Genomic DNA, 26,510 nt, shown 5'->3' with positions numbered 1-26,510 from the left:
GACATTCACTATAAGTTATTTTTTGTTTTCCAGGTCTCACAAACCAAAGTTCTGATTAGGTTGCACTGTAAGCAGGATGTTATTAAAAACTATCTTTCCAATTTTTTGGACAAACAATTCATGCTCAATTGGATCTGCCAGTCTACATTTTTGTCCCATTTCAGGTATTTTTCATTGTGATCTTAACACCAAAAGAAATAGGAAGACACAACAATTTTCAATTTTTAATTTCAGAGCTTCTTAGCTTTCAACACATACATATCAGCTTTCAAAAATTTTTGCACTGCTGTAAAAGCACAGTCTAGACCTTAAGGATTCACCCTTACTGCTTCATTATTCAGATGATTACAATGAGAAGTAGATGAAGACCTTAGAATTCAGAGGTTTAAGAGAATTTTCCTGCTCACAATTCATTGTTAAGATTTGTATTGATTCTCATGTGAAATGACTGTGCCCCAAACCTTTGAAGAAAAACTGTATTGCTGCTGGGTTTTACTAGGAACATCTCAGAGAAAAAAAAAAAAAAAAAAGACACAACCTGAATTCAGATTTTATTCTTTATGTTTACAGGCAATTTGGGCATAAAATAGAATGTTCTGGGAACTGGGCATTTGCATTATATGGTTACAATTTGGTTACAACATTATTGTTACAACAATATATTTAATAATATAATAATTTAATAATATCATAATTTAATAATAATATAAATTGTTATATTATTGTTACAACAATGTAATTTGCTGTGTAGACTTTTTTTTTTTAACCTGTTTAATCCATATATATTTTTAAGTACAGTAGTATTATATTCGTTATATAGCTTAGGTTTTATGTCAATAAATATCCCCATGCAGGTGGACCATTGAAACCTAGCCGGAAAGTGGATTTGATTTAATTTTGAACTGGGAAGTTGGTATTCAATGTCTGGATTCTCTGATTTGACTACTATTGTGTTTATACTGGAGCAGAACATTGGTTTTAAAATAATACATAGCTATATATTTCTATGTATGTTTAATTATACAATAGATCATGTCTACAGGCATGATCTGGATTTGCTACTTGCAATTAGATCCTAAAACCTAGCCTTACTTTGTCTGGATTGGGGCACAAATTGCCTTGTAGGAGAGGTAAAGAGTACTATGTTAGCCTCCCAGCCAGAGGCCTTGTTCTTCTTTCTGTTCTGGTATAATTAGTCAGATCAATGAAAATCACAGATAGTTTAATTTAAGATTCTTGACTTTAAAGAGAAACAGAGATGAAAAATTGTTTGCGCAGATGGCTGTGGTCTCATGATTTACCAACAAGGCAATGCACTTATATGTGAATACTTTCCCACTACCCATTACATGTGATTTAATCAAATTTGTTTGACTTTACTCTGAAGAAGGACAGAGAGAAGAGCAAACGTCTGTCATCAACCTTGATTGGGATGTTCACTTCAGTTCACTCCTACAAACACCTGAGCTACTACTGTTGTGCCTATATCCCAGTCTTTCACTGACCCAAGGACTACAGAGGTAAGAAGCTCAGTGCGATGGGACAAGTACACCCAGTCTCAACCCTGGTCTGAGCATTCATACTGGATGCACCCAGACACCGTGTGCCAAATCACTCATGTTGTGCTAAGCTTTGGTCAGTATAGAAGGATTTATCAGTCAGAATGAAGACTATGCAATTTTTGGTTTCTTCCTTACAGTTAAGCATCTTCTAAGGAATTCTGCTTTGAGAGCCTGAAATTTAAGCTAACAGTACAAGGAAGGAAGTAGCAGAAACAGAAACTCAAAAAGGACTTCCATGAAATATCTTCTTAGACTAACTAATCTCTACCATAAGTATTACCTGGAGTGCCTTCTATGATGCTTAATGAGAAAGGTGTTTAAAAATGTCTTGGTGGCCATGTAAAACACACTAACTTGGGATAAAGGGAAGGCCTACCATTAATATCCATATGTCTCTTTTGGCAGCAATGCCATCAGCTCAATGTTCTTTTATATTATCACAGATGTAACTCATTATTAGTATTTATTGAATCAGCACTGCACCACAGCTAGGCAATTTGGTCTTCCAGAGCACTGATAAAAAACCTTTGAGGCATTGGTGCCAAAGGATGACATTTTTATTGGTTGTCCCATGCCAGCTCCAGCAGTATGTCTGCTGTCCCTCTGACCCATGTTTAGCTTGATTTTCCCTCCGTTATTCTTCTTTTTCTGCTCCCCTGCACTAAATGACGCAACACTATCCCAGTGATGTTGTTCTCTGGTAATCCCTCTGTTGCATAAATCCTGAGAGTTTCAAGAATCACATTTTAAAAAATGAGCAAAACCTCATAGCAAAGCTTAAGGGATTTCCGTGACTGCTGAAACTGCATCAGAACATTATCACATCCAGAAGCAAAATTACAAAATAATGTTATCTAATGATTTGACAGTCTTATTTCCCTACAGATCTGCTCGGAGAAAACCTCTTGCTACGAAAATGCATACTCAAGAGTAACAGTTTACTTTTCAATTTATTTATGCATTTAAAAATGCAAACAATTATAGAACTGTATGCATTTGAGAGGCATTGAAGGCTCTAATCAAATAAAGTCATGGTGTTTTTTTTTTTCTTGCCTTTTTTTTTTTTTTTTTTTTTAAACACCACAAATAAGCTCAAAATATAGGGTAAAATGAAATATCATTTTTGTTTGTTTCTTTCTTTCTTTTTGAGCTGTTAGGCACTGATAAAGGCAAAACTACTGAATCATGCCTTAATGTGCAAATAGCACTTCATGTTGAGAGTTTAAGGTAAGATTTCAGAAAGCAAGAAATTATTTTTGGTGATAATACACAAAATTTAACATTACAATTCTCAGCCTGTCACCTGACAGAATGGAAGATAGTGAAATCTTTTCCAGTGAGTTTGAAAGAGGCTGCTGTGTATTTACTCAACACATCATTGGTAGCAAAGTCGACTACCAACATTTCCAGTAATCTTACCCCCAGCTGTTCACTCCTATCCCAGGAGTAATTTATTACCCCTTTGCCTGTTTTGATAGAAAAGTATAAGCTAAATGATTGGAAACATGATCAGAAATAAGTAAATAAACACAATTTTCTCTCTCTCTCTTTTTTTTTTTTTTTTTTTAACCAGGACCCTTCCATAAATCTTTATAAAAAAATCCCAGTTATGCTGACTCAAGTGTATAGGCTACAAATTGTATTGGAAGACTTGATATAATCATCCAAGCATAAGCACTAACTTTCATTCCTAAGCACTTTTTATAAAACAAACGATTAAGCTCAATGAAAACTAAGACTCAGAGAAAATAATTTGCTCTCCCATCATCAGATCTAGCAATGCAACTCTGTAGTCCTAATTTTCACTTTCCTACTTAATTACATAATATGTCTGAAAGGAAAGGCTGTGAAACTTTCGCTAAAGGACTTTACTTCAGAATGGACAATGGAGCTCTTCTTTCTATTCTGAAGATCTAGATTTGAATTTAGGTACAGCTTACAGTGAAATTCTCTGTACTAAATAAAGCCTGTAATAAATCTTTGTCACAGTATTTGCCCTTTCAAGGAATATATCAAGAAAGAAAAATCCATGTTTACATTTGTTTAAACACGTATCCTAAAGCTCGACATAAATATTGTTCATTGCTGCATAGTGGGCCCACATCACTATTATGAGCTCCAAACTTCAAGCTCAAAGTGAGTTTTAATGTGATTTACCATTTGCAGTTCTGATTGTGATTAGCTAAATTCAGCCAAAATGTAGATCCTTGTAGGGCTTTTTATTTCTATTTTCTGTAGTGTCTTTCCTCTGATTTATTTCACATTGGCCTCATTTTAAATCATTTTTAATTTCTCCATTGATTCTAATTAAACTGCTGCTAGGGCTTATGAGCTTCATTTAATTAAATTAATTAAGGTATTTATTTATATAATAAAAGATAACCAACTCATCAAGCTTGCTTTCCAAAACTCTCACAGCTCTAATAGAAAGAAAATCAAAGACACCTATTTTAAAATTAAGCGCCTGCAGCAAAGTAGCACTGTGATAAAGTAACAGAACCCTGACTAGACAAATACTTCACAATCTTTTGTTGCTGTTGTCTCCTTTTTTGTTTGTTTTTAAGGTATTGCTGCATCTCTTTAGTGTTTAGAATGATTTTTGTAATGATGCTGTATTAGGAAAGTCATTTGCTCTAAAAAGAAATGTCTTAATCACACAAGCTGGAGTAACTTCTTTTTTTTTCACATTCAGGGTTTATGATGTATAAGTGAGCATTTTTGTTTGAGTTCTCTAAGACTCATACAAGCAGAAGATAAATCACATAATGTGTTCAGGATTGCAGAAATAACTTCATTTTTCTGATATAATTATGACTGCTGAGGAATTGCTTGGGATACAATGGTGTGAATTCTGATCCCTGACCTGAGTACTTTGCTCAGTGAAAGATATCCAGTTTTAGCACTGTGTAATATCTCAGAGGACTACGTAGGAATTTGTGGGTTCTATGGCTAAACCAGATAGCTTTTATTTCACTGCACTCTGCAGTTGTGCTTCTTTGCAGTCAAGGCATATTCTACTGCTCTGGAGACAAAAAGACACTTTCTAAATATGCCTTTCTTGGTTATGGACATCCTACAGCCAGACCTGCATTAATCATTTCCATCAACACAGCAAAAAAGTTATTAAGTGTTTGCCATACAAACAAGATATAATTTCACCAGCTGGATGCTGCCAGCCTCTTCACAGCACACTGCTCTTGTCACAGTGGTTGGGCACAGTTTTAAAATACATTTACTTTAGCCTCAGGCTAGTGTGAAGCCTTTTTGCTTGTTTGCTTTTCTTTTACTTTCTCCCAATATTGTGAAAGGTGCTAAAAGGGAAGACCTTGATGAGCCGTGTAAAGCCAGGATTGGTTAAAGAGTATTGATAAAAAATAACTCGTCTTAACTCATCTTTCCAATCGATTTATTTGTGACAAATAACATCCTTTTTTTTTTTTTTTTTTGAAAAAGAGATCATGGCCTGCACTTCATTGGTATACAGGAGACATGCATGGAACCGTGAAAATAACTGTGTGTACACATTCTCCTCCACTGCAACAAGACGATCACCTGTTTCATAATGATATGATGGACCAAATCACACCTATCTATTCTGGACAATACCTGAATCTTATACGCATGCAGATAATAATGCTCTACTCTGTCTAGTAGACTGTTAACTGACAATGATAAGCAGAACTAACTCTAAGTCATTATGTTAAAACCTTTCCGATGGAAAAGAAAGAATGGGAATTACGGTAAATTTTCTGCAAGCTCAACAGAAGGCTGAAGTTATCTCAAAAAAGATTCAATGTAGTAGTGTCTGATATATGTAGTATAGTAACCATATATAATAAACATTTATAATGGTTATTGATATATGTTTTCCCACCATAGATACAACTTTGTAGAACTAATTCCAGAATAAAGCAATACTGCTGCAATTAAAAGCTGTCAGAAACTCATTTATAGGCTCAGAGAGCATGAGAAAGAGATGGAACGGTTATCTCTGGAGAGTAACAAAGATTTTATCCATTCATTCCTCTCTTTCTGATCTATTTCATCTGTACTTGTTTGTTTCCATTAAGTATAATTTTAATTACAAATCATGGTCCAGCTCAGCTGTTTGCTATGTATTCAGCCATACCAACCTGGGCAGTTTTTTCATGATCTACCAAAGATTAAGTAGGGTTAAACTAGGTCATCACTAAGGTGGAATGAAATTCCTGATGCTAAAATGATTTTTTTAAGAGACTGAGCTTTTCTACTACATGTCTGCTTGGAAATTTGAAGTTACTTTCTAGTAACATATTTGGACATACAGATTTGCTTTATTTAAAATGATAGAATATTACTTAATTTGACAAAAAAAATACTAAATAAATGGATTTATATAATTTTTATCTTTTCATTAAAATATAATTACACAGAAAAAAAAATCAGTTACAATAGTTTTGATAATGACTGCATCTAACGTGTCTCAGGGTTATTATTCAAGTTCCTTATTTGGCTGATTTCTAAAACTGACTGTACAGATTCATTTCCATCAGTTGACCATATTTTGCTATGGTTTTCATAAGCAATAAAGTAATTTTTTTAAAGACTATACCAGAAACCAGATGGAGTATGCTTTCCGTGTCCCTGAGATGATAGTTGCAGATTCAGTTGAAAAATGTTTCCTATTTCTGCACTATGCAAAGCAGCAAAATTTTAGTCTACAAGTTTAGCCTTTAAGTATGGGACTTATGTGCTGTGTATACCTGAGAGCATATTCACAGTGGCAAATAAAACAGGGCCTGGCAGTGTTTGATGGTTTTAAGTCCAATTGACACAGGCTGTATCTGTGAATAACTGAAACCAAAAGTTTTGGTTATTGTTAGTTCTACTTTATCTGCTTCCTGCTTGTATAATATTAATATAAGGACCTTATTACAGTGCATTAGAAAGTTTTTAATACCATTAACCTCAGGGTGAGCGCTGCTTGCCACTGGTTGTGGTATGAAGGCCTATAATGTTAGCTGGAGAAAAAAAAAAATATTACAGTAATATTGAATAATGCTGTAAGAAAAGTAATTAAAAAAAGGTGAGCAAAACCTGTGGTGGCTCTTTGCATATTGCCTGTTCAGAATGTTTTATCCTCTTGGCCATACAGAAGTATTGCCTTGAAGAGAACCACTTCAGACAGGACAAAGCTAAACAGGGAAGACACTAATAACAGGTGAGGATGATAGCTTGCCAGTTCTGTGCCTTAGCTTTGCCTAGTACACTAAATTATATATAACCTGCTAAGCTACACAGATGCATTTATTTATTTCCCACAATATTATGTAGTTTAAAACAAAATTATTAATGTCAATATAGAAAAAATAAATTATCTTAGATGAACTATTTCCCTTAAAAAAAAAATAAAATAAAAAATGACTATTCTAAAGAATTTTAATGATATTACATGAATTTATGCAGAGTTTCACATGGCTCCTCTAAACATCTGCGTTTAAACTACCAATTATTTAAAAAAAAAAAAAATCTTCATCTAGTTGCATATTTCTGCTTATAACTACATGCTTTTTCCATCAAATATCTCCTCAATACAACTACAGACAGATATCAGTTACTGTCTTTCCCTAATCATTTTCACGCAAATAATTACTCAGGTGAAAAATAGTTATTGGATTTTGTTAATATCTGCTGTCTCTCTAAAACAAATGAATGTGCCTACAACTAGAGTGTAGCACAATTGTTGAAGATGAAATGGAGATGGATCTCAAACCATCAATATATTTTGCAGTAGTCAAAAGTATGCTTCCTATTTCAAATGTATTATTTTACAGCTGCAAGAGCTTAAATGATATTGGAGCTTCTTTCCTGGATTTATAAATGTGATTCTCATCTGGCCTGTAACATGAACATTCTTTGTAGGGTAATGCAGGGCTGAAGGGCTGGAGTACTCAAAGATACTTCAAGCCAATCTTAACTGGAAACAGGGACTCAATAGATGTCACAGGATCATGATACTGGGTGTGATGGCATCTCATTCAAGATGACATTACAGTCAGTTGTCAGGTCAAAGAAGGTATGAGCAGGACAACCCCGCATACTGATGATCCTTAAGTCAGTATGAACTTAAGTCAGTATGAAGACTCTTAACTTTGGAGTTACAAAAACGTAGGCTGTATTGTGCAAAACTGTAAACATCCTGAGAACCAAATTGAATATAGGCTAGATGGAAACCAATAAAGCTTCAGGATGAGAGAACTGAGGATGCTTAATGACAAACAATGTAACTTTTCATCTCAAATAATAGTTTTCCTACATTAAGGGATCTGAGCCTGTTGATATCTACTGTTAGTAGACGTCAGAATGGATGTTTAAACACCTGTCTGGATGATCCTCCAAACAGAAAAGCCAGAAGCTGCTCTACCTGTATGTTGACCTTCCATATTATAAATAATGCATATAACTGCCTTTTGGGAAGTAAATCTAGCACTCTTATTGAGGTCCATACCTACTTATTGATGGTGTTTCAGCAGTCATACTGTATCTGCAAAAACAATGTTGACCAAACATCCTCAACAGCTATGAAAGGAAGAGTCACTATTGGTATTCCAGTCTCCAGTCCTTTAGCTGCTAATGTAACAGATTTAAGAACAAACACAAGACATTGTTCAACAAATTCTCAAGTTTGGAAACTGTTATTTTCTCCCTCTGAGGGTAAAGTATTAAAAATAATGATACGTAGTACATGATTTCCTCATAAGGGTATTATAAAGCATAACTCTTCCACTCACTACAAAAATATTAACACTTTAAGCTTTGCATCTTCCTTGTGACAGATATGCTACATTCATCTATCTGCCTACTGTACAAACTGAAATGCAGTTTTTTCCAGAAAGGACTGAGCTTTTATCACAGTACTCCACAATTACTTTCTATTCACTGTATTCTCTGAATGAACAATGTTTTAGGACAATATAAAAGTAAGACAACCCCCCAAGAGTTACCTATTTTTATTAATAATATTGTTATTATTATATGCTGTTATTGTATGTCTTTATTATTATATTACCTTTATTGTTATTTTTATTATTTTTAAGATAACACGTAGTCCACTCTCTTACCAGTCTCAGGAGCTAGATGGTGGTTAATAGAATGAAGAAAAAGCAAGCACATTCGAAGGAATAGAAGCACCTGTTAGTAAACAGTCCCAAGATGTTCATTCATGGTTATATGAAATGGCTATTGAAAAGGTTCTCAGCATCCATTCTTTCACCAGCTGCTGCATATGTTGCTAATTGGACTATAATAAGCAGGAAATGTCATGCTGTCTTGAAAAAAATTACAATTATCATCCAACCTGTGTAGGTGGATGGAGAATTGCTCATGTCCCCCAGTATACCAAGGTGCGTACCCTACCACAGCATAGTGCTCGTGACCTGCTGTGTGTCCCACTTGAAATGATTTTCAAATCTTACTTAATTCCCACTCCTTTAAAATCCTTAAAGGCCAAGTGTGTAAGTATTGCAGGATCATGACCTTTGAGCGTTTAGTTTTGAACGTGAAAATGAAAGAGATGTCAATAAATCCCAAAGCACAGCACATCAGTCAAGGCGCAAGGTATCTCTGAAGCCCAAGACTGTTACCACTGGGATATTATATAGTGAGGAGAAATCCAGGCTTCATTCATATTATAGGAAGATTGCAGTAAATTACAAATTAATGTTCTGTAGTTAATGAATTTAATTGATTTCAAGCAGAGTAAAGGAGTTAAGACTGGTATTCAAACGGAGAGAGAGTATTTAAATTTAGCTATCATTAGCTGGCACAAGTTGTGCTCACCAAATGTCATGACTTTTTACTCTCACAGTATGTGATGAGGCCATGTGAAGTGTTTTAGATTCATTTCCTTCAACAGAGTGGGGAAAGGCTTGTAAATTTTAGACAGGATAACAAATGATAAATATAAGACTTTTAATTGTAGTAGAGGGGAATATATAACTGTCCTGAGTGGAAGTTTATGGCACTGGTTAGGTTTAGAAGGCTGAACCATAATCCGCGATGGATCTTGTTCTTTACAAACACCACTGTCAGGTTCTAGTTTTCCCAGAGGAAAACCTGCAGATGCAAAACTATGTTCTTTAGCAGATGTATTGCTTGCTAAAGAGAAAGAATATAAAGAAACGAAAAGTCAGGAAAAAAGTGTAACTGATGAACAGGTGTTATTTCATAATCTTTCACTGACAGTATTTTAATGATTGCCAATGGTTCTATGCTTTGCATCTTAGACATAAAAGATTACCATATTGATTTCTTAGTATACTAGCCAAACTTTTTTTTTTTTTTTTTTTTTTTTCCCAGTGATACCACTCTGAGCTTGCTGCTTGCTACTATCTCTGAATGAAAATGTAGTATCTTGTATATATTTCTTTTATTTTATTAAAGAGAGGTTTAAGACTAATGGTTTACATCATTAGATTTCAGTGTTAATGTCATAGATTTTCTGTTAAAACTGCACAAGTGTAAGATAAACATGTGGGATAATTAAAATAACACTGATTCCCTGCTTCATGCAGCATCTTAGAGATTCAGTGCTTTAATGTCTGTAAAACATTTAAAGATATCGTGGAAAAAATACACTTTGTAAGTGCAGAGTGATATTCAAACACCATGTGACAGGTATGAGAACAGACAGATTCTCAAATACCAGAGAGTAACACTGAAGTCATATTTAAAATTTAAGTGACACACAAGGAATACAAATTTATGCTCTGAAACATGCTTGCTTACTCTTTATGTCTTCACTGTCCTGTGCATATTTGTGCAATAAATGTTTTTCTGCATAATCTTCTGGGAACAGTTTTTCTCACTTCAGTCTCTAGTATACAAATGCACACATCTGCATATGCATTTGACATTTGTTATTTCTTCAGGAAATGTCACAACCAACATAAAAAATGTTCGCTGTCCTTCTTGGAGTAGAACTGCAATTTAATCAGTCTGCTTTTTTATTATGATTACTACTATTTCTAATTCCTTATAATTATATTTTGAAAACGAAGCAGCAGCTACAAGATCAAGTCACAGAACCTGGTTCAGTCTCACTCACATAAACACATAATAAGTATTGTTTCTGTTCTGTGGGGAGCATAAGTTAAAGGATAGAAGATGAATAACAACACCTAGATGAGAATTGAAGGGAAACAGCATAGAGGGAAACAGCAAACAAAAACACAACTGTTAACATAGTTTAACCACAGATCCATCTCTAGGATAACACCATAATAAGATTTTGTGTCACAGTTCAGCAAAAGTCATGCAAGTATTACTATCACTCAAAAGCTGAAGTCTTTCCAAAAATAACTCAATGCATATGTCCTCACTACACTTATAAAAGTAGCGCAAGATAGTAAGGACATAGCCCATTTGGCCTTCACATGTGTTCTTTTATCTGCCTGTGGCTTCAAGGCACTCTCTGTAAATAACTGAAGTGCATAAAGGCATGTTCACTCACAGTTGAAAACTGTCCATTGAAGAAAATTTTGCATATTTTAACCTACTTTGAATTTTGTTTTTATAATTCTATTTGATCTCCAAAGTGACTGATAATTACTACACATCCACTTTCATTCTCATATTTTCCTGCAGAATTATTTGGAATCTGCTTTTCTTTTAGTTGCAAAACTAATGTAATACCCTTTCTAGCAATCACAAAGAAGTGATTTGAATGTGATATCCTCTGTGATAAATATGGAGCTTGTCAGCTTGGAAAGAAAAATAATAAGTGTCAGAGAAACCGAGAAATCACAGCCTCCAGACAGGTTACAAGAGGACAGGACAGCTTAATGCCTGAGCAGCTTCACTGGAGTATTTATTTATCAACCCCCATTTTTGCACATCTTTAAAATAATTAAGAAAAAAATATATATAATTTCAGGACACATATACAGTACTCAAGCAAAAGATACTTTGATATTAGTCAAATGAAATCAGTGACAGGGAAAGAATTGAAAGAAAGTAATGTCAGATTCAGCAAAAACAAAAGCAATGGAAGCAGTGTCCAAAAGTTACAGATCAGGAATATATGCAATTCATATTAAAGAAATGTCTCTATTCAGTTTTATTGAAGGGAATATAATAAGTAATAAATCACTATTAATTCCTTTGATAACCATGGAAATCATGTTAATCACAATCAAATGCTTTTGGAGCTGGTAGAGCTGTAATGCATAATTTCATAAGCATCATATACCAAATAATGTATGACCAAGGCGGATGAAGAGATGACCATAACTCACTGATTAAAATGACTACATTGATACCATAAGAACTAACCACTCTGTCTTCTCTTCTAAAATAAAGGTGTCCACCCCCCACCTTTAACATTTATTTGTCTGCTATGGGTTCTGCAATGATAGGATGCGTTTTAGTGTGATTTTTTGTTACGAATTATTTGTAGTGGCAAGTTTACAAACTAACATTTGTAAACTAAGTGTGATTTTATATAGTTTATTTTGAAAACAACGTATTTATAAGTTAATTTGCATGCCTAAATAATAGTGATTCTAACATCTTATTCCCAGCACAGTACTTCAAGGTCCTACATGAAATAAAAATTGATCCACAGTTCCTGCCTAATGCAAAATTGTTACGGCAGGATATATAGGGCAGACTATGTCAGTGTCCAGACAGAGTCTTGACCACTGAATTCAAAATGGAAGATGAAGATTCTTATGAAACTGTGATGGGGTGGGCTAGTGTGTCCTGTGAAAACTGTTCAGGGCAGCTGTTTCATTACATTCAGCAATTTGGGCTACCACTATGTCAATATGTCAATATTCACCTCTGAGAAGAAATTCTCCAATAGTAATGGCAAAGGTACTTCATTTTCTCTCTCCGTCTCTTTTTTTTTTTTTTTTTTTTTTTTTTTTTTTTCCTGTGCATCTAATCTAGGCCAGTAAAATTTCACATTGAAAATTTTACCACAGATATAAAAAGATTAAAAGCATTTTTTTCCTGTGTTCATTTAAAGAAAAGCTCTAAAGCCTTGACAGTATTAAAAAAGTACAGTTTAGTTTTTATGCTAATTAGCGAACCTCTCAGTTCTGCAATTATGCAATTCTCTGCAAAGAAAAAGTATTTGTGCCTAATTTTCTGGAAAGAATTACAATGACCCTCTCAGAATAATGTTATCTTGATCCTGACCCCTCTGTCTTGGGTAGCAGTGGAAAGAACTGGATGGATGGCAGCAGTAGCAGTAGTAAACAGAGTGGAAATACTTCTGAAATCTTGTCACTGGTTACTTAAATACACATTATAAAAATCTTTAGAAAGTCTTCTCAATTTGAGAGACTGTTTGGGGCAGCAGTTGCCCCACAGGCCTGCACATCAAAGAACAATTCTACTCTTCACCACTGTGACTGCCTTCTTTTCCAACTCCAGTAAATCCTTGCCTTCTCTTCTTACCTGTTTTGCAAGCTTTCCTTATTTTCCTGCCATTACATATGAAAATTTTATCTTTCTCTAGTTCTAGCCCAGACTTCATTGTAGAGACATATCAATTTAGTCCATTTCAGTGGGAATAGTTTATATCTTAATCTGTAGTATCAATTTATATCATTCATTTACTAATTTATTTTTATAAAATAAACTTTGAAATTTAGGTTAGTTTGCCACCAGTCTGTCATTATTTCCTCCCTCAAGCTTCTCTTACTGAATAGAAAGAAAGTTGAAAATTATTCATTCAGTATTTCATTGTTTCATAAATTGTCATATTTTACTTTGTATTCTAACATTTTTTTCTGAGGTTTTTAGTGATATATGCCTTTATATACCTGTATACCACGGTAATGGCATTTTCCTGTATGCTTCCCAGGGAATTTCACATCTTTCCTTTAGGAAACATGACTGAGGACCTAATTTGTCTTTCTTGCAATTAGATTCTTTTTCCCTCTAGGCCTTTAATGGTTTTCTCTTGAAGATCTCTCAGCTAGTATAGCTACAGTTGCTCTAATAACAGCTGAAGATCATAAAGAAGATCATGGATTTCATGGACTTTAGCTGTGAAGGTGAAGAAGCTTCCTGGAAAAAATAAGCCTGCAATGACTTTAGGAAAAAATACTAAAATTCTAAGAGAGACCTTTCCTTTTTTTTTTTTTTCTCTCCAATGACTTAAGCTTATATTTAAGCTTGCTTTTTTTTAATGCATAAATGATCAGCAGTTCAAAACACACTCAGTATGTAAAACTGCTTGTACAGAAAGAGGTCTACCTGAAGAGCCTGTACTTCTGCCTCTCCATCTATCACTGTTTCTCTAAGAAGAATGTATAGACATTCTTCCTTCACTTCTTACTCCTACTGTCGGTGTTTCAGTGGCATCCTTCTGCTCATATTTCCCTTTAATACATTCATTCCTTTAAGTCGGAGAGATAGATAGACAGTGCAATGGCTCTTTGCAGTATTTGTTTTCATGTATTCCTTCATTATGGAACTCATTTCAGCTGGACCATTAAATAACTTCTAAGCAGCGAGAGAGAGGCAGTATATCCATCACATAGTGAATATGCAGCATTTAATGCAGATCTCAGATCGATCCTTTTCTTCCATTGCTAATTTTTATTTATTTTTCCTCCCCAGGGGGCTTAGCAAATAAAATATGATATTCCTGACAGTGTGGATTTATAACACCAGGAGGGAGATGAAATAAGAGACCGAAGCATTCTCTGTTAGTTCTTATGCATAAACTATTTCTACTTGTCAGATGTTTGCTGAGGGTTTGAGAATGCAGTATTTCTCCTCCCTCTCAGTTTGACCACTTTGTCTCAAGTTCACATATCACTGCAGCAGAGACCAAATTCAGTGAGTGACGTGAGTCGCTCCCTGTGCCCAGCACGCATGGCCTGGGCCTTCCTCCCAGGGAAAGCTTAGTTAACATTCCAAAAGCAGAAACCAAGAACACGTCTTCATAAGCACAGAAATTTTCAAAGGAAAAAAGATTACTTCCTCCTGGGATTTTGATCTTCATTGTATTTCTGACATAATTGCTATTGAGAATAAAGCAAGATTGGGCCTACAGAGAATTCACTTTTGGTTTGGATTTCTCAGATCTTTCCTTAAGTGAAGGCCTTTCATGTTACCAAATTGATTTCATGTCAATATGCTGTCCAAAGTTCAAGTCAGGAAAAAGTGATGTCATATTTCTAAAGCATTTTAGAAAAAGCATAATATACTTTCCAAATAACAGACTTTCTCCCCCACCTTCTCTCTCATCTTTTTCCAGACACTCTGTCCCTATAAAACCTTGTCAAAAACTTTGGCTCATAGTAGGTTTAAACATTTCCTACTAATAGACCTACGTAAGGTCCTAAGTGATATTTTTTTTTATTTCAAAACATCGAGATAGTTCTTGACAATCTCACATGCTTTTTTTCTTTCGTGTTACACATTCTACACATTAACAGTTAAGCACCTAAAACTTTTAGCCAAAAGAAGGAAAAAAAAAAAAGAATTGCTTTTAGAGCAATGATAAAATAACTTGTGTGGAACATTTGATAATTTTTAACCTGTGAATATGTAACAGCATGACATTCTGACTTAAAAGCAGAGAAAGAGGTTCCTATGTTTTCATTACTCCTCTGTAGGGGATATTAACATTTCCAATAAATATTCATATCAGATGAATCTTGAAAATATCTATCCAACAACAGCTAGAGTTGTTCTTTTTTTTTTTTTTTTTTTTTTTTTTAAAGAAAATCCTTAGCAGATGCAATTAAAATATAATATCAGGAAATTTGCCACTGGTAAGAATCCCCTATGTTAATAGTTTGGCATAAAACCAGACAGCTTTAGAATTTCCTTTGTCAGTGGAAGTCAAATATCAACGAAACAGGCTTCAGAAAGCAACTGTGGACAGATTTTGACACATTCCTCTTCCTCATTTAGGATTTCTACAGAGCAGGGTATAAATGACTTGAAGACACCACATGATTTTGGATAAAAAGCGTGTGCTAGAAGTATATATTAATTATTAGCAATCAAAATCCAAAAAAAAAAAAGCTGCTTTGTTGTTTATTACCATTTGTCTGTACATGCGCTTTAGAATATGGATCTTTGGCTTTGGAATTGCAGGTACAGAAAATAATCTTTTGATCTACTCTATTTAGTTTATCTAGTAGTTGCAGGAGAATATGCTACAAACCACTGTATGTCTCTTGATACTTCTAAGAGATAAATCCAAGTGCAATATTTATTTAAAGGTTTTTCATATGTTGAAGTTTATATATTCAGCAAGACCAGGAAAAGCCATTGGGGATTACAAGTGAAGAGCACTGGTTCGGTGAAAGAGATCCCACCAGTCTCTTATTGAAACCAGGCTGTCTGTGAAGGACAGGGAACAAAGTTGTGAGCTAGTAGGAAAAAGCGTATTTCCCACAAAAATAGCAGCCATACTATTCAAAGCATCAGACTGTGTTTTTTTGTTTGTTTGTTTTTACTGACACATTTCCTTGTAATTTACAGTAATTTCAGCCATCACAGTTTGCCACTTATTTTTACTGTACAGCTCCTTTTTTATTTTTATTTTTGATTTATTTATTTATTTTTCATCACCTCAATTGTTTCTTGCATCAGTTCTATTTGCCTCCTTTCATGTTCTGGTTTGTGTCTGGAGAATCATGCATAAGGCTTTGAGAACATCTCTTTAGTGAAAATAGCAGCAACCCAGAAACCTGCCAGAGGAACTTTGATCCCACAGTCTCAAAAAGCCCTGGGGTGTATAGAGCCCTATGTCCTGAGTAATACTGTGGCTATAATAGTATATGCTCTGCATAGAAGGGTCATCATGCACCAGCTCCAGTTCCTCACATCTTGCCTCTGGTGTTTTATTATTATTATTATTAAAGAATGTGTAGAGATTTAAATCTCACTGAATGCTAATGGCAATAGCCTCTTAAGACTGACCTGCTCTGGAGAAAAGTTCTTTCTTTTGTTTTTGTTCTTTTTGTTTGTTTGTTTACTTTAATTTTCTGGAATTCACTGTGGTTAATCACTGTTGAGATTATTTCTCTTAGTACTGATTTGCTAGTGGCAAATGCCTGAAGCACTCACTTTTTTTGATGCTCTCCACCTTCTTCACATTTTGCCTGAGGGCAACACAGGAAGGAGACTGGTCTCTGCATTTTCTAAGATACTGTCACTTCCATGGTAAATCTGGAAGAAAAAAAAGTGTCAATTCTTTGGACTAATACAGTTCACACTCTGTGAAAGACCTTTTTCTCTAGATTATATTCTATGCATAATCTAATTCCTTTTATTATTTTTTTAGGAGAAAACTTATGAGTAATATTGAATAAGGACCCTAGCTTTTAAGAAGGGTCCTGTACTCCTAAGAAAGAGACTGTAGAGCTGGGGGCTCAGTGGAACACAGGCTAAGTGAAACTTGTATAGCATTTTGTGGCTGAACACTTTGGGGAAAAACAAACATGCCTCAATATCACTGGCAAGTCTTTTCAAATTTTCAAAATTTCTCTCACTTTCTGAATGTTACCTTACCACCATGAACGTGGCTTGCCGCATCTATTCTGCAAAATAATCCTTAGTCTGAGGACCTGGCAATCTCCCTGAAAAAATATCAAGCACTTTGTCACTTAGCACTGTGTGAAGTTTGAAAGCACGTCTCTCCTATTGGTCCTATCACTATAAAACAGGAACTATTAAATGCTAGTAGGGATGAAATACATGTATCTATAATGACTTAGGCATCTTTATTTTCCCTTCTTAGGTAAGAAGAGAATTCTGCATTTACATACTTCAAAAAGAAAATAAATCCCCTGAGGGAAAGGAGTAGATTTCATTCATTTTTATGCCTGCTTTTGTTTTCTCTCAGTTTAGTACCAGGCCACAAGGATGTGTTACTCAAACATATAGTTTTCTTAAAGTCAAAAGGTTCCTTCAAGAATCCACCCCTGCTCTTCAACACAGGACAATCTGGTCTGTTCCCTTGTTTTTCATGGTGTTTTTTTGTTGTTGTTGTTGTTACATTTTTCTTTCCCAAAGCAAATTGCTCTATCATCCTAATAAAAAGAGATTAGTCAATGAGGAGTAAACTGGCAGATTTACCCCAAACGATGTAGTTTTGCTTTTATGTATCATGATTCATTGGCATTCCTGTTTCCTAGAGTGTTTGTTAATTGTCTGTATACACACCACCAGGCATAGGCATTGGCTAACAAAAGCATAGCTTTTGAGATTTATGAAATAAAACACTATGTTTAAAAATCAGAATCTATTGTAATAAATAACAACCTTTAGATAAAAATATTTCAGTTTTGATGATCTGCCTCTGAAAACTACTTCAAATCTTCACAGTGTCAAGGCCTCCTCTCATACAATCAATTTCTAGGAAGGGTGGGATTATACTGTCTCCTGGGTGCCAGGAACGTCAATAGCTGTGCCAGGAACTAAGTATCTGTAATAGCTGTTTGAGCATGGGATAGTTCAGGCCTTCTAGGGTTCTTGTTGAGACACCACCTAGAAATATTGATCTCTGTGGGAGCTTCTAGTAATACATACATCTATCTGCATGTTAGCATCTGACCAGCTGCTTTCAAGATTCCTAGTACTCTTCTTTCTGCTCCTCCAGCTCAAAAGGACAGTCTCAGAACTTCCAGAATTCCTGCTTCTTTGAAGCAATTCACCTAGTTTTCTAGGACTTCCTGATCCAGATTTCCAGAATCCCTCCCTCGTTTTGTTCTTCATCATTCTGGATATCTCAGAAATATTTTGAAGATTTATGAAGGCAGGAAGGTTGTGTAGCTTATTACAAAGCAATAGGAAATTGGAAGTGCTACCGATGGCACTTGTCAATAGACATTTAATGTTGAAAAAATCAAAAAAAAAGATATAGTTCTTCCCAACACTAAATCAACTATAGTTATAAACTAAGATGTCTATTAGCATTAGAGATGAAAAACAAACAAACAAACAAACAAACAACAAAAAAAACATATAATACTAACCTTAGATATTGAAAAGCAGTCCCAGTCTTACAGTACTCACACACAGAAGTCCCCAGTTTCCGTATGTGTAAGAAAAGGATTCAAAAATTGGCCATGCCATTTAGCACGATCTCAGAAGTTAACTCAAACATTTACTCAGAGTTTGACTTTACTCCCAGACTGGTTATTTCAATCACCATAGCTGCTTTCTTCACTTGATAGAAGAGTTATAGTCAAGGGATGAAATGAACAGAAAAGCTGGAACTAGGTGTGTGCATCTAAACAACAATGCTCCAAAATGCAGTTGGTATGAGCGATTTTGAAAAGAAAGTAGACTGAGTGGATGACCTTGTAAATGCCCTGGAAATACAGAACCACATAATCTGGCAGCACTTTTACAACACCTAAATAGGTTATGCTCATCCAAGTAATATTTTTAGGTTGTTTTCACCTTATTTCAAATGTGCTTTTATGTATTTTTAGTCAAGCTTTCTGTCTCCTCATGCTGAAAAATTGCTGATGTTTTCACTCTGCAGGAATTGAGGACATATCTATGCTCTCTATGCTGTATGAATCAGCAAATCTTCCCCTTTAAAAAAATCAACATTTCAGAACAAAGCAGGAATAAATAGTGAACTTGCAATTTTCCCTCTGTTGCTGCTTTTTAATTAGGAAAGGAGAAATTAATCTAAGAATTGTTTTGAGATCTTTCCAGAGCTCAGGTGGGATCATTCTTTCTACAACTTATCCCTCGATTGTTTGCATGTCTGGATTTTGTCCTATTGCCATTGTCTGAGATGAGTGATTGTTTATACAAAAGGGTGTCAAAACAGAAAACCACACCTCAACTCCTGGAAAAGGAAACATGAATTTCAGACACTTTTTTTTTTTTTTTTTTTTTTTTTTTTTTTTTTTTTTTGAAAAGACTAGGAGTATATTTTGAGCATGCCTTTTTCACATTTCTGCTCACTTTTCTTCTTTTCTTCACAGTACAGATTTTGGTATTCTGCCCAATTTCATTTAGCATATTATGCATAAAATGGTTCCTTTCCATTTCTTGGTTTTATATATAACTATGTAGAATGAAGGCAACTATTATTTGTTAATCAGAGAAAGACTGAATATCCTGAGTAGGAAGAGACCCACAAGGATTGAGTCCAACTTCTGGTTTCGCACAGGATTACCCCAAAATCAAACCATATGTCTGAGAGTGTTGTCAAAACACTTTTTGACCTCCAACAGGCTTGCTGCAGTGACTACCTCCCCGGGGAGCCTGTTGCAGTGCTTGAGCACCCTCTCAGTGAAGAACCTTTTCCTAATATCCAACCTGAACTTCCCCTTCATGACAGCTTCATGCCATTCCCTCAGTTCCTACCACTGGTTACCAGAGAACAGAGATCAGCTCCTGCCCCTCTGCTCCCTTTGTGAAGGCCTGGTAGACCTTTTCTTTCCAGAGACCTAGATCTGTAGGCCTAGTCTAGGTCTCCTCTCAGTCTCCTCTTTTCTAGGCTGAACAAACCAAGCTGCTCCTCATACATCATGCTCTCTAGACCCTTCACCATCTTTGTAGCCCTCCTTTGAATGCTTTCCAATAATTTTATATCCCTCTTATATTGTGGTGCCCAAAACTGCACACGGTACTCATGATGAGGCTGCACCAGCACAGAGCAGAGCAGGACAATCAGTTCCCTCAACCAGCTAGCCATGCTGTACTATATCCTGGGGGGCATCAGCCCCAGGATATAGTCAGCCCTTTTGGCTGCAAGGACACACTGATGACTCACATTCAGCTTGCCATTGACCAGAACCCCCAGATCCCTTTCTGTAGGGTTGCTCTCCAGTTTCTCATCCCCCAGTCTGTACGTATATCCATGGCTGCCCTATTCCAGGTACAGAATCTTGTACTTGCTCTTGTCAAACTTTATATTGTTGGTGATTGCCCAGCCCTCTAATTAGTCAAGATCTCTTTGCAAGGCCTCTATCCTCTCTACCCTCCACATAGATGTTAAAGATTTAGAGATCTCTCTGTCTTCCATGGAGCCAACAGCTCCTCCATATTTAGTGTCATCTACAAACTTCCTTAGTATACCTTCAAGTCCTGAATCCAAACCATTTATGAAAAAATTCAGAACTGGCCCTAAAATGGAGCCCTGCAGAACCCCAATAGTGACTGGCCACCAACATTTTTTTTTTTTTTTTAATTTAATTTTATTTTTTTTTGAGTTTTAGTTTAGTCTGCTTTGTTAAGCTAGTCACTACCAAAAACTAGGGAGGGGTTGTATTTTTTTCATGTAATTATGCCACTATTTATTTGCCATGAGTTATATAACACACACCACTGGTGTAAGCAAGCAAAGTACTAAGAAGAGCAGAGATTAACAGCAGCAACAACAACAAAAAGCTATTTGTGGCTTTCTTTTCCAATGTGAGGGCGTTTTACAGAATTTTGCCTTCTGGAAAGTACACTTCTTATAGAATCATTTGGGTTGGAAGGGGCTTTAAAGATCATCTAGTTCCAACTCTCCTACCTTTGTCAGGGACACTTTCCACTAGACCAGGTTGCTCAAAGCCCCATCCAGACTAGCCTTGACCACTTCCAGAGATGGCTCTCACACAATGCTTCTTTATTGTTTTTAACTGGTTGCCCAAAACATAAGTTACCAAAGTGTCATTACTTCATTTACAAAGTAGGAGTCCTCCGGTTTCAATGATAAACGCAAATTAAAAATCATCTAGGAAAAGACTTCAAATCTGCCTGTGGACAAGTGCTTTTCAACGTTAGTGGAAAATGGCATTCTTACTCTGATTTTAAAATGTCTGTGACTTACAGGAGGGAAGGTGGCAGCTTCAGACTGCAAAAGGAGTGCGGCTATACAAGAACATCACTGTACCCTGAAATTTGCAAAGCTTTTAACACACAATTCACGTCACCAAAATGAATTTTCTTTTTGTTTCATCTTCTGCTCCCCAAAGCAGCACTGCTCTGAAGCATATGTTTATATTTTCAAATTCATGTATTAATAATTTATGCTTAGCATAACACAACCTCCAGAATGGAAGAAAAAAGAAAAGGAAAAAGATGGTATGGTGATAGGTAGACACTTTTTGATGGCTGAGAGCAGACAATTAATTTAGCAAGAATTCTATGATGCTATGATTCTAAGAAGTGTCAAGGAAATTTCTTTCTCCTTAAGTGAGAATTTATTTTAAGAATTCAGATTTCTGGGATTGATGGCATAATTCAGGAAGGTAACACAACAAAAAAGAATGAAAGAGAAACAAAAATATCAACTATATATGTCTTTCTGGGTATGAAATCTATTCTTTGTCCAATTCAGATTCCAATTCACATAAAAAAAAAAAAAAAAAAAAAAAAAAAAAAAAAAAAACCTACCCTGTAGCTTCCAGTGTTGTAAAACTAAACTGAGAGATTTACTGAATAACCCCCCTACCTCCTAGAGTTTTAGTGTATCAGAGTTACAACTGGTGTTAGTTTAAAGAGCAGTGCAAGAACCAGGGCTTATATCCAAACGTGGGGATGAGAACTACACTTCACTAAGACAGTGAGGTAATCTTCCGTGCTGGAAGGTTGGTTCCTCCTGCGCACCTCGAGCACATGGTAGCACAAAACATTAATGATGTCCGCTAATGATGCCTGGAAGTGTGAGAATTAAAATTGTGTTTTTGCAGTGGAAAGTTCCACTAACCTTACATAGTTGAAAGTGATTGTGCAGGCATAAGAGTGCCATAACAGTGGCAGGAACGTTAAGCAGATAAGGGGACAGTGTTCCAAAATAAGGAGAATGGCTAAGAAACACAAGATAAGCAGTTGTGGAATGAGCAAAAAGAAGAGTCACAGGTGCTTCCAGTCACGAGAGAAGAAGGAAAAAGAAAATTAAAGAAAAAAAAAAAAAAAAGGAAAAGGAGAAATTAAAGGTTGGTCAAATGAAACAGGGGAGGAATCAAGTGTAATAGAGGTAATAGGGAACATAATGTTATGATAGACTTCTGCTGTAAGCTACTGCTTGCAGTACACCCGCTATTGCAATCACAAATAAAAATGCTACTTCACTGAGATCCTTGCCCGAGTCTGTGTTTCTCACAGATTGTTTCTCACAAAAGCAGCTAAGTAGATAACAGCCAGAGAGGATTCTCATCAGTCTGCTAATTCTTATAAATTCTCCAGATTTGATTCGTCCCTCAACCACGCTGTTTAAATCTGCAATTAATTCCATTGATGGTGGGACTGTTACACTACTGCTCCATGTGGGTAACTGAGAGGAAAATAAGGCCTTTTGTGCCAAGAGCGTGGCAGCAACAAACTACAAAATTTGCCTCCAAATCATTAATTTAAATTTTGTATTTTTTTTTTACAGTGACAACAACATTAGCATTATCTAAAACGTAAAGACATTCTTTCCACTTTTAAGATATTACAGGAAAGAACATGCATAAACAGATGGATGTAACAGGAAAGGAAGTGAATATTTGAAGTTGTTTTATGCTTCTTTTAATTACTTTTATTATTCTCTGCTAAAACAACGTGGCAGAAATTATATTAGGACTACATTTTCTGGAATTGAAGAAAAGGTAAATCCTTGGAAAGAATTTCAATAATGAGAATAGAAACTGCATGTGCTCAAACAGATTTTTAAACACATTAGAGACAAAGTGCAATAAAAGGAGTGAAGAGAGTGGGCAGAAAATAAAAAGCAGATTACAAGCAATATTCATATGCAGGGCATTCATTAACATATATTCAATGTGATTTTACATATGAGTCTTTAGCATAACAGGTAGACTAACAAACATTTTCAAGGGGTTTTGTTAGAGATATTTCTTTCCTTTTTTTTTTTTTTTTTTTTCCAGTTACTCAAGCTGTTCATACCATTAGTCTTACTCAGAATAGTTCAGAGCATGGAACATTTTTTCCAAAGCCTGGTAATGGTAAGTGCTCCATATCCTTTATTTTCTAAAAGAAATATATTTATAATACATAGTTTTAACCAGTCTATCAATTGGTCTCTGAATCATCTCATGGGATCAGAATTCTGTTTTACTCAGATTTTGCATTGTTCTGCAAGATTGGTCTTACTTTGTGTTACTTAATCTACTGTCTTCTGTTTAGATTTTGCATAAGGACGTAAGGACTCAATCCTTTTTTTTTTTTTTTTTTTTTTTTTTCCCTCTGCTGACCTTCCTTTTGTATAAGATAATTTCAGGTCTATTCTAGGTCTGTTCTCATTTAGCAGTCATCTTCCAGGAGCAAAGAATAATTTCACATGAATCTTCTGCTTCTTTCACGGTTAGCCATACTGCACACACATTATCATGCTGTTGAAAAGGGTCGTGTGGGATGTTTTAGCACACTATATTTTCTCTTTGACCTTTTTCTACTATTCATAAGAATTTAGAGTGTCCTTGTTTACATCTTTTAGTAGTTATACAGTCAGGTAGTCTCATTTTAAACTTCCTGCCAAACGGTATGTTGGCTACTGACAACTCCAGGCTCAAGATTACTGCTGCATAATTTAGTTGTGTCATTTATAGTCCCCCAAAATTTTAACAGATCTTTGAATAATTGAGAAACTATCTTGTGTAAGACCATTAAACTGTGGATATCCTGGGATTAAAAGATTGTGTTTAGAATTATACTCTTGAGGGAAAAAAAATATTAAATGCACAAAATCAGATTATCTATTCTCTATCATTACCTTAGTTGATTTCCCACAATTTTAACACCTGAGATGTCCTGTAACTGCAATCTTTAATAATGCTATTTCTGTCTAGTGTGATAAAAATCCAGAGCAAACATTCTTTGTCAGGACAAGCAAACAAATTTATAGCCACCAGTAACCATGTACCTACAGTTCAATTAGGTTTATTTACTTATGCAGCATCAGTCAACAATCTTTGTGGTAGCTTTCAATCTTTATCTTTTTTTTTTTTTTATATTTGTCTATCTGTTAATAACTTGGTTTTGCTTTTTGCTGCTTCATTTAGATTCTCTAGCTACTTTAAAAATATGTTCTCATGTGCTTGAGCTCTTCATCATTACATTTCTCTCAAAAAGGCTACCTTATCTGACATGCCAACTCTGTCTTACATCCTGTGTTGTCTCAAACAATAACAAAATTATTCAATGTTATTTTACTTTAACACCTAATTTGTACAATACAGTAAAAAAAAAAAAAAAAAAAGTTTTCTGCAGTATGAAATCTGTTCTCTTTCTACATTCATTTTTTCTCATTATAACAGCTTAGGTTTTTAACATATCTCATGCACTAGTGTGCTACTCATATGTAATAATTCTAATTCTGCTTATAAGCTGCCATTTGAACAATTTCTAGTAGTTATAACAATTCCTCTTCTTCTCCCTTTTTGCCCTTCGCTTTTCTTCTGGACTTTTTCTTCTCTCTACAATTTCTAAAATGTTTTTTCCATCTAACAAGCTTACCAGCTTTGTGCAAAGGCAGGACATTGCTTAGGCTTCATGAAGAGAAAAATCATATTTAAACCTTTTCCATTGCTCCCATTGCTTCCAATACCACTTAAGCCTGTATGTGAGGATGATATGCTCCTCTTACCACCTTTGTTCATGCATTGAATTTCAAAGGATGAGATTAGTTTCACTCAGTAATGTGAATACCTTCAAGGTAGAGCTTTTATCTCCAAGACAGTTGTCTAATATCTCATAAACCTAAATCAACATAAACCTAAATCATACAGTGAATGGAATCTAAAAAGCAATTCTCCTTGTCCTATAGGAGACATCAGAACTTGCTCCAGTTAACCTTCCTCCAAGATATACTGGCTGTTCTGCTATTCTCACCTTTTATAACATTTCAGGTCTAAATTGTTAAGGAAATATCCTTATAAACAGGAAATAAAATGTAACTTGCTAAGTGATTTCCCTGTAAGATTGTTCAATTCTTCATCCAGAGCATTCCATCAGCTTGGAAAATTATGACTGCTATTTTAAGTTTGAGACAGTAACTTCCATAAACCCTATCTCAGTTGCAGACTTTCAACCATAAATTAGTCTTGAATTAGTAGTTTTGCAGTTAATGGTCTTACAACTATCAAAAATATTTCAATGTCTTCCTCTTTTTCATTCCCCAGATGCAGTTGATAACTTAAAAATGAGAATTTTTCTGACAGAGCAGTGTTTTCCAGACATTTGTGTCTCAGTTTGATAATTCACCTGTTCTTTCTCAATACTAGTTTTCATCCCACAGAAATTAACAAGAAAAGATAACATATCTTTTCTGTAGCTTCACTTAATTTCACGATGAGATAATTCTTATTTGAATCTCTGTTAGCTGTTTGCTTTATTTTTTAAATTTTAAGCATCATTAGAACCCCACGTACTTAATTCAGGAACTCTTTATGTCTGACATGAAACTCTTCTGGTTTTATGCATTTTTACTACATCTAAGTCTGTTGCTTTGGCTTCTTACTGGAACTGTTATCCACATAGATAAGACAACATTGTGAATAACAGAAATGAGACCCCAAATCAACAGAAAGACCTAGACTTTTCAGGACATACCAGTGAAGGCAGAAAATAAAGAGTGAGTTGTTATGTTATATTGCAAGCTGTATACAAGTATCTTTTCAAATCCATGCACTGTAGCATAACTGCCTCAGAAGAGTTACTGGCTGAGATCCATTCTTGCAGTAAAAGTTTGGTACTACAGGTGCTATAGGTGTTATTAATTTACAGCTAAAGCTTGTCTGTTTACCACATGCTTTCAGCTGGCAGAACAGGCCAATTGCTACTGTTTCTTTTTTTTTTTTTTTTTAATCAAAAATTGCTAACTGAAGAGCTAGTTCAGCTTGTTAATTCTGTGGAGATTGTTTTTTGGAAAAAAAAAAAGAAAACAAACAACAACAACAAAAACAAACAAACAAACAACCTGAAAAATCTCAGGAGAAACTAACGAACCATAGTTGTAAATGTGCTGTCTGTAGTCTG

The 26,510-nt window shown here is 35.1% G+C and overlaps 2 long non-coding RNA genes across 2 annotated transcripts in view; one reads left to right on the top strand and one right to left on the bottom strand.

Moving 5' to 3' along the window:
* LOC311437120 overlaps positions 1–26,510 on the bottom strand; it is a 120,680-nt gene that overhangs the window by 19,644 nt on the left and 74,526 nt on the right. Inside the window, exon 2 of the long non-coding RNA XR_014693305.1 lies at positions 16,644–16,745. This is a non-coding gene — a long non-coding RNA (uncharacterized lncRNA). The remainder of the gene's footprint in view (positions 1–16,643; positions 16,746–26,510) is intronic.
* LOC311438183 lies at positions 1,386–5,494 on the top strand. The gene is made up of 2 exons (XR_014693970.1): positions 1,386–1,520; positions 5,016–5,494. It is a non-coding gene; the product is annotated as an uncharacterized lncRNA (long non-coding RNA).

The sequence above is a fragment of the Aythya ferina genome (assembly GCF_964211825.1).
Source record: "Aythya ferina genome assembly, chromosome: 5".
Taxonomy (NCBI): Eukaryota; Metazoa; Chordata; class Aves; order Anseriformes; family Anatidae; genus Aythya; species Aythya ferina.
The sequence above is the reverse complement of the archived record's forward strand: the minus strand, read 5'-3'. Positions and strand labels throughout refer to the sequence as shown.